At 44.1% G+C, this 8,606-nt stretch overlaps 1 pseudogene; it reads right to left on the minus strand.

Annotated features, from left to right (window-relative positions):
- Positions 1-4,414: 4,414 nt before the first annotated feature.
- On the minus strand, positions 4,415-4,652 carry LOC139277748 (U2 spliceosomal RNA; annotated as a pseudogene).
- Positions 4,653-8,606: the final 3,954 nt, after the last annotated feature.

Raw genomic sequence — 8,606 nt, forward strand, 5'->3', positions numbered from 1 at the left:
ATTATGCCAGCACCGCCATATCTGATCACTAGATGGCAGCACAAGACTACTTTCGAGCTATGTAACTTGCAACTTACAAAAAGAACTCGAATTTACATAATACACGTGTCTCAGACATCCCACAGCATTCAGCTGTAATGAATCATTTTGAACAGCTATGTTACAGTGTTACTACGGCAAAATTAGCAAAGTTCAGTTAGTCCACAGCTAATCTTAGTTCTCCACAGCAGTACATTTTCTAACACCCTCATCTTGAGATGGAACATCCACATTTATCTACAATCATCAATACTTTCAACATCTATATATTTATTCCATAAAATAGTTCACCGGCATATTGTGGATCAACGAAAATAAAGCGAGAGCTTGGCAAACAAGGTTCCTGGGACCAAAAACAGCTCCAGAATCGACGAGTAATGAGTCTACACGTTGACTTTTCAGTACTTTGCACAATCATCACCCTCATTACATTTCCTTCAGGTTGGAATGTAATTTCTGACCTTAGGTTCACAGCGGACGAGAGCTCAGATTGCCACTATGTGTGGGAGATCTACACACCACTGACAGCGATTGATTCCCTCTCTATGTTGTGTGGGAGATCTACACATCAGTGACTGTGATTGATTCCCTCTCTATGTTGTGTGGGAGATCTACACATCAGTGACTGTGATTGATTCCCTCTCTATGTTGTGTGGGAGATCTACACATCAGTGACTGTGATTGATTCCCTCTCTATGTGTGTGGGAGATCTACACATCAGTGACTGTGATTGATTCCCTCTCTGTGTGTGTGGGAGATCTACACACCACTGACAGCGATTCTGCTGCTGACTGCATTTACACTTATCTGACGGGTTGATTTGAATTGAAATCATTTGCTTATCTTTTAATATCTTTTCTCCTTTCTTGTAGGTCTTGTGTTTTCCAAGTCCTGTCTTGTAAGATCCCAAAAAAACTCGAGCGCTGTTCCTTATAGATTCCAAATGATCTATTTGACAAAGAAGAGCAGCTGGCACCATGGTATGGCGAACCTGATTTTGATTGCTCCAAATCATGCCCCAGCATGTCTTCAGCTGCCCAGGCCCTAAGCTCTGGAATTCCCTCCATCAATCTCTCCGCCTCTCTACCTCTCTCTCCTCCTTTTAGATGCTCCTTAAAACCTGCCTCTTTGACTAATCTTTTTGTCACCTGCTCTAATGTCTGCTTTTGTGGTTCGTGTCATATTATGCTTGATAACATTCCTGTGAAGCACCTTGTGACATTTTTCAATTTTAAAACCACTATATAAATGTAAGTTGTTGTTGTTATAAGATTCTTTTAGAATGGATCTAAAAAAGAAAGATTTGCATTTATATAGCGCCTTTCACGATCACTGGACGTCCCAAAGCTCTTTACAGCCAATGAAGTACATTTTTGAAGTGTACTTACTGTTGGAATGTACGAAATGCAGCAGCCGATTTGAGCTCAGCAAGCTCCTACAAACAGCAGTGTGATAATGACCAGATAATCTGTTTTACTGGTGTTGGTTGAGGGATGAATATTGGCCAGGACACCAGGTAAAACTCACCTCATCTTCTTCAAAACATTGCCAGAGGATCGTTTACATCCACCTGAGAGAGCAGACAGGGGCCTTAGTTTAACATCCCATCTGAAAGACAGCATCTCCAACAGTGCAGCACTCCCTCAGTACTGCACTGGAGTGTCAGCCTAGATGTTTTGTGCTCAAGTCCCTGGAGTGGGACTTGAGCCCACAGCTGTCTGACCCAGAAGTGAGGTTACTACCAACTGAGCCACAGTTGACACTCCAGAATTACTGATCTCCGGAATATAACTCTAATTACATGTTTTCCAGGATCTTAAATATATCACTAACAGCTACTGCTACCTCGCTCTGTGATAGATCTATAGATACATCACTGACTGGTATTTTACCTCTCTCTATTTTAGATCTATGGACACAACACTGACAGGGATTGTACGCCTCTATTACAAATCCACAAATCACTAAAAAGAATTGCTGTCTTGCTCTATTACAGATTTATGTATCGCTGACATCAATTGTTGCTGCCTCTCACTTATAGACCTATACATCATTGAGAGGGATTACTGCCTTCTCTCTGTTACAGATCTACACAGCACTGACAAGGATTGCTGTGTGTTCTGAGTTATGGATCTACACATCACTACTGTTATCCCTTCTCTGTTGTAGATCAGCACATCACTGACAGGGATTGCAGCCATCTGCCTATAACAGATCCATACATCACCGACAAAGTTATCCACTGCTGACAAGGATTGCTGCTTTCCTCTATGCTAGATTAACTAGTGTTTGAGACTGGGACTGAAAGCCAAAATTAACCATCACAGATATCAAATAATAATCAAAAACATCAAGCGGCAGAATTAAGTTAATACAATAGAATAACTTAAATATAATTTCCATTTAATAGATTTCAATTTTTTAAGTTTAATTGGGGATGAAACATAATGAATAATGACGTTTTGCTTGAGTTAGTTTAAAACGCTAACACTACTTAAGTATCTTAATTCACTGACATCAGCTTAAAATAAAGCTTACTAAACAATTCTAAAAGTTCACCAATAACTTGGGAAGAAATATTTCCTTATGTCCTTGAATGGAACAAGGTTCCATTAAAAAAACAGAACGAAAGATTTGTATTTATATAACGCCTTTCACGACCACCGGATGTCTCAAAGCACTTTATAGCCAATGAAGTACTTTTGGAGTGTAGTCACTGTTGTAATGTGGGAAATGCGACAGCCAATTTACACACAGCAAGCTCCCACAAACAGAAATGTGATAATGACCAGATAATCTGTTTTTGTTATGTTGATAGAGCGGTAAATATTGGCCAGGACACCGGGAATAACTCCCCTGCTCTTCTTCGATATAGTGCCATGGGATCTTTTACGTACACCTGAGAGAGCAGACAGGGCCTCAGTTTAATGTCTCATCCTCCAACAGTACAGCACTCCCTCAGCACTGCACTGGAATGTCAGCCTAGATTTTTTGTGCTCAAGTCCCTGGAGTGGGACTGTGAACCCACAATGTGCTGACTCAGGGGCAGGTGTGCTATCCACTGAGCCATAGCTGACACTCCAGATAAACAATGCCAAAACTGCTATCTTTCAGGAAACAGTGGGATAGAAATTGATCCTTGTTGCTCCCAAATTTCCATGCAAAAAACGAGCAGAAAATACAATTACAATCTGCATGGGGAATGTTGTAATCTGTACAAACACCCTACGCCCCTCCCCATCCGCCTCCTCCCCCACCCTCCCCCACTCCCCATCCCCCAGCCACCTCCCGAGCCCTTTCCTACTCCTTCTGGACTTCATGGGGAAAGTGTTCTCTAGCATACAAAGCATCAGTCACCCGTTTAATATAAACATGGACTGCTGAATGACTGCTGTTGATGATATCACCGATGGCAGCCTTGAAGGAGCTGGAGGTGAAAATGTTGAGGGCTGCAGAGACCTTGTCTGCCAACAGGCAATGCTGTGTTAGCTGCAGCAGTTGGTTGCAGGATTCGGCACAAGTCTCATTGCCTCTGTAGAGAATCAAAGTCTTCTTATGCACTGTGCCACAGAGAATGGCAGTTGCATTGTTTTGGGCCTATAAAGTATAGCGGGAGGATAAGGGCTCTCAAGCATACCTTCTTCTATTGGCTTCCCTGCCAGCTGCAGCTGTTTGCTTCTTTCTCCTCCTCCCAGAATGAAATTCCGAGAGCGACTTCCATCAACGAGGAACTGCAATGGCAGAAGCCCCATAACAGTTCAGAACCTACAGTAACAACTATAAGCACTTTCAACTCCTATAAGGTCATAAAACCCACACGCTACTGCAATAAAAGTGTCTCTAAAGCTCCAACTGAGAGCAGCTGAGAGCCCTTTAAATAGCCCTTGAAATGGCCGCCTCAGGACTTGTGCTGTCCATGGTTAGTGGGCAGGAGCAGGAAGTGGCGGTAGTCAGGCGGTGGGGTCAAGTGGCATCGGCGTGGCAATGATGTCACATGACCGGTATTTTAATTTATTCATGTACTTCCCCTTGTTTCAGACAGGAGTTCTGGAAAATCAGACCAGCTGTAAAGAACATAAGAACATAAGAATTAAAAGCAGGAGTCGGCCATTCAGCCCCTCAAGCCTCCATTCAATGACATCATGGCTGACCTTTCTCAATCCACTTTCACCGCCCAATCCCCATATCCATTGATTCCCCTAGAGTCCAAAAATCTATCTATCTATTTCAGCCTTGAATATATATATATATATATATTTTTTTTTTTTAATTCGTTGCCAATCTTTCCAATTCTTTGTCAAATCACAAACGCCAGAGGTCACCTTGCACACATCAAGGATCACTCTGCGCCAATGCTCTTAGCCAAAAGGCCTAGAGCCACTGCACCGTTCCTGGAAGTACTGCAATACCAGGTTCATGCCATGGAGGTGGATGGGTCAGGCCCCCCACACACCTCCGTGGAGGTGGATGGGTCAAACCACCCCACCCACCTCCTATTTCCAAAAAGCATAGGAGAATCACCTTCCTGATCCAGGGAGAACCACGTTGGGGTCATGGTTACTCCCCTGTCAGGTCAGTTACGCATGATCTTAGCCAAAAGGCCGAGAAGCGAGCCTTGAATATACTCAATGATTCCACATCCACAGCCCTCTGGGGCAGAGAATTCCAAAGATTCACAACCCTCTGAGTGAAGCAATTCCTCCTCATTTCAGCCTTAAATGGCCGCCCACTTATCCTGAGACTATGACCCTTAGTTCTAGACTCGCCAGCCAGGGGAAACAATCTCTCAGCATCTACCTTGTCAATCCCCCTCAGAATCTTACATGTTTCTAGGAGATCACCTTTCAGTCTAAAGTCTAAAGCGTATAGGCCAATCAACTCAACTTCTCCTCATAGGACAACCCTCTGATCCCAGGAATCAATCTAATGAACCTTTGTTTTACCACCTCTAACGCAGGTATATCCTATCTGAGATAAGCGGTAAAAGCAGCGGTAAGTGGGCGGGAAGAACGAACATTTTATTTTTCCGTTCGACCGCGCCACGTTTCTGAGCACAAATGGGGCAGCACTGAGATGAAAATGATCCCTATTGGGTCGTCAGTAGCTCATTTACATTATACACAAACCAAGGGTTACAGTGCTTATGGGAGGCTTTACTAACCAAAGGTATAGTCCAGCCTTTGCAGTAACAGCGCACAACATGCTGGAGAGCCATTTCCTCCTATATCCCCATCCACAGTAGCACAAGACTCAAACAATAAAAGTACTTTAAACTCAATCAACAGCATATCCAGTTTTATGCAACATTATGCCGGGGAATCATACCTCCCCAGCCTCACTAAAGTGTTTGCATATGTCACGCTGCAGGGCTGCTTCCCACCCTAGTTGAGGAATTGGACACCAGTGGATTGTTGTATGCCTAAATAACACAATGTTAGCTTTTTATTCTCTTCATTGGGAACTGGCACACAAGCTAGCTATCTCATTAGTGGCTTCCTCTGACAAACTATCTCAAGTCGAATAGCTTTTAAACCATATCAACTTTTCTTTGCCAGCAGAATTCCATTCCCTGGAACCTTTCGCAAGCCAACATTTATATCAATTATGAAAATATATATATTATTCAACAAGCAAACTGGTTGTTTTTGCTCCTACGTGATTCAGAATTGATATATTGAGCATGATGTCACACATGGAGTAGGAATAATTAAATTGGAGTTTGCATAATATGATGTTTTCTATAGCATTGAAAATTCTTTGTAAGTACAGAGAGGGCCCTCATATAGGGCACAATTTTGGCCAATCCGTTTTTTTGGTGATTTTGTGCGCTGGAAAGGGTGCCAAAAAACGTTCTTAGTATCCTGGCCCCTTTGCCGAGTGTCCCGGGTCCTGGTGCGGCGTCCATGGTGGAGTGGGGGGGTGGTGGAGCTACAGCCCTGCACTGAAAACACTGCCGTCAGCTGTCGCATGTGCAGTGGAGTCTGCGCACATGCTCCTTGCCCTCCCAGCGTGTCCTGCAAGCTGTCAGCAGGACCCGATGTTTGCCACCCCTAGTCGTGGCCGAATGGTCGCCCGCGTCTGAGTGCAGCCCAGGCTGCAAGAACCCTACCTGAGATGCCGCCTTTCCTCTCCCTCCCTCCCTTCACCCCCCACCCCCCCCCCCCCCCCCCAGCCTCCCGATGCATCTTTGCCAGCTGCCCCTATCCCACACCGAATGGTCTCCCGTACAGGTCGGCCCGCTGCCTTCCCTGGCCCAAGGTAGGATTTACTTCAAATATTTAATTGTTAATCAATTGTTTACCTGAGTTTTTATTTAGTTATTTTAACTTTTATTTGGAATGTTTGCTGCTTGGGGCTTGGGTGCAGGTCCTTACTTACCTGCGCTGATTTCTTAACTGCCCGCAACGTTTTTCAGAGCTGGCCACATACGCTGACCTAAGTCGATTTGGTGTAAGTGTTAGCTGGCCAAAGTGGCATAAATGCCCAAAACTGGCGTAAGTGTCTGGGAACGCCCTCCTTTGAAAAAAAAACTGAACAAAAAAAAATCGTACCTAACTAAGTTACTCTGGAGCAAGTTTACTGAGGAAAATGTTTTTTTTTTAAACTTACATCAGAAAAACCAACTTACTCCAAAAAAAATTGATGCAAGTCATGGTCAAAATTGGGCCCATAAGGTCTGTTCATTTCTTAAGCACAGAGGCCATTCTTGCAGGGACAGTTCTGTCTGTAACTGCAGATAGGGTCCTCATGCAAACACTGATTAGTCTATCAGCACAGAGAGGGTTTCCATACATCAATCCTCACCAGAGTGAGTAGGGTACAACCTTGTTCCACACTCAAGCTGGAAAATCAATTAGCCGAATTGATTTCTCATTCTCCTATCACTGTCTTTCCCTTGCCACTAATTCCATCCCCCTCCCCGGCCACTGACTTAGGCTGAACTAGACTGTTCACAAACTTGCTGCCCTATTTCACCCTGAGCTGAGCTTCCAATCCAATATTTGTTCCATCACAAGGACCACCTACTTCCAACTCCATACCATTTCTTATCCTCGTCCATGCTTTTGTCACCTCCAGATTCGACTATTCCAATGTTCTCCTGACGGGCCTCCCATCCTCCACCCTCCATAACTTGAGCTCATTCAAAACTTTACTGACCCGTATCCTAACCTTCACTAAGTCACATTCATCCATCACCCCTGCACTTGCTGACAGACATTGTCTCCTGGTCCACCCCACCAACGCTTCAAATTTAACATTCTCATCCTTGCGTTTGAACCACTTCATGGCCTCGCTCCTCATCTCTGTAAATTTCTAAAGTTCTACAAACCTTCGATAACTCTGCATTCCTCTGGCCTCTTACACATCCATCACTCCCTTCGTCCACCATTGATGGCTGTGCCTTCAGCCTTCTAGGCCCGAAGCTCTGAATTCTATCCCTGAACCTCTCTGCCTCACTAACTCGACCCTACTCTCCTCCTTAAAACCTACCTCATTGGCCCAGCTTTTAGTCACCCCTCTTAGTATCACCTTCTTTGGCTCGGTGTCAATTTTTGTCTGATTATGCTTCTGTGACGTGCCTTCGGATGTTTTCCTACGCTGAAGACACTCTATAAATGCAAACGTTGTTGTCGTTAACACTGAAGATATCTGAAACATCCAGGAGAATGGGACAGACCAAGCAGATAGATCTCTCTCCTCTGAACAGGAGTAGCGAGGATCCCAGAAGACTGCGCACCCTCCTTCAATGGGGAATACGGGCTGTTTAAGACAGACTGTTCATCTAACAGGCGGGAGGGGGTGATGCTCAATGCAGGCTGCTCATCCACCTCCAAAGGGGAGGGAGAAATGATTCTGTAAGGGTGGCTTATTCTTCTCTAGTTGGGAGACTGGGATAGTACAGGCAAATCAAGCATCAACATTTTGGATAGGTCGTCGACCTGAAACGTTAACTCTGTTTCTCTCTCCACGAATGCTGCCTGACCTGCTGAGTATTTCCAGTTAATTTTCAGTTTTGATTTCAGAATTCCTGCACCCACAGCATTTTGCTTTTGTTCACCACAGAGTCTGACAATCACTGAATTTACAAAGCAGCTTTGACTATTTATCAGAAATACACCGGCTGTCACTTTAACATTGCCGTGGTATAGAACAGTTAATGTCACTCCAGCTTTAGCTAATGTGTTTCATTGATAAACAGGAAGCGTTGGTGAGACCCTGGATTGTTTACTCTGTTAGAATGGGTAGCTATGTTTCTCATGCAGTCTGAACCCGCTCCAGCATCAGTTGTCAATCCCATTCCACTATTACATTTAGATTAGCTCTTTTAAATAGAGTGATTAACAGTTCTTGGAGAGCGTTGTGACATTGTTAAGAAGTGATTGGGGAGGTGCAGGTGCATTGAACAGAATGAATACAGTGTTGAAACTTGTTGCAGTGCGAGGGAAAATACCAGAATCATCTGAGCATGAATCTTCATATGTCCCAGATTCCAGCTTCCTTGGTAACATGGAAAACAGTGAATGTGATATATTGGAGTGTGCCTTTAGGACAAGGTTCTGAATCTC

The sequence above is a fragment of the Pristiophorus japonicus genome, chromosome 12 (assembly GCF_044704955.1).
Source record: "Pristiophorus japonicus isolate sPriJap1 chromosome 12, sPriJap1.hap1, whole genome shotgun sequence".
Classification (NCBI taxonomy): Eukaryota; Metazoa; Chordata; class Chondrichthyes; family Pristiophoridae; genus Pristiophorus; species Pristiophorus japonicus.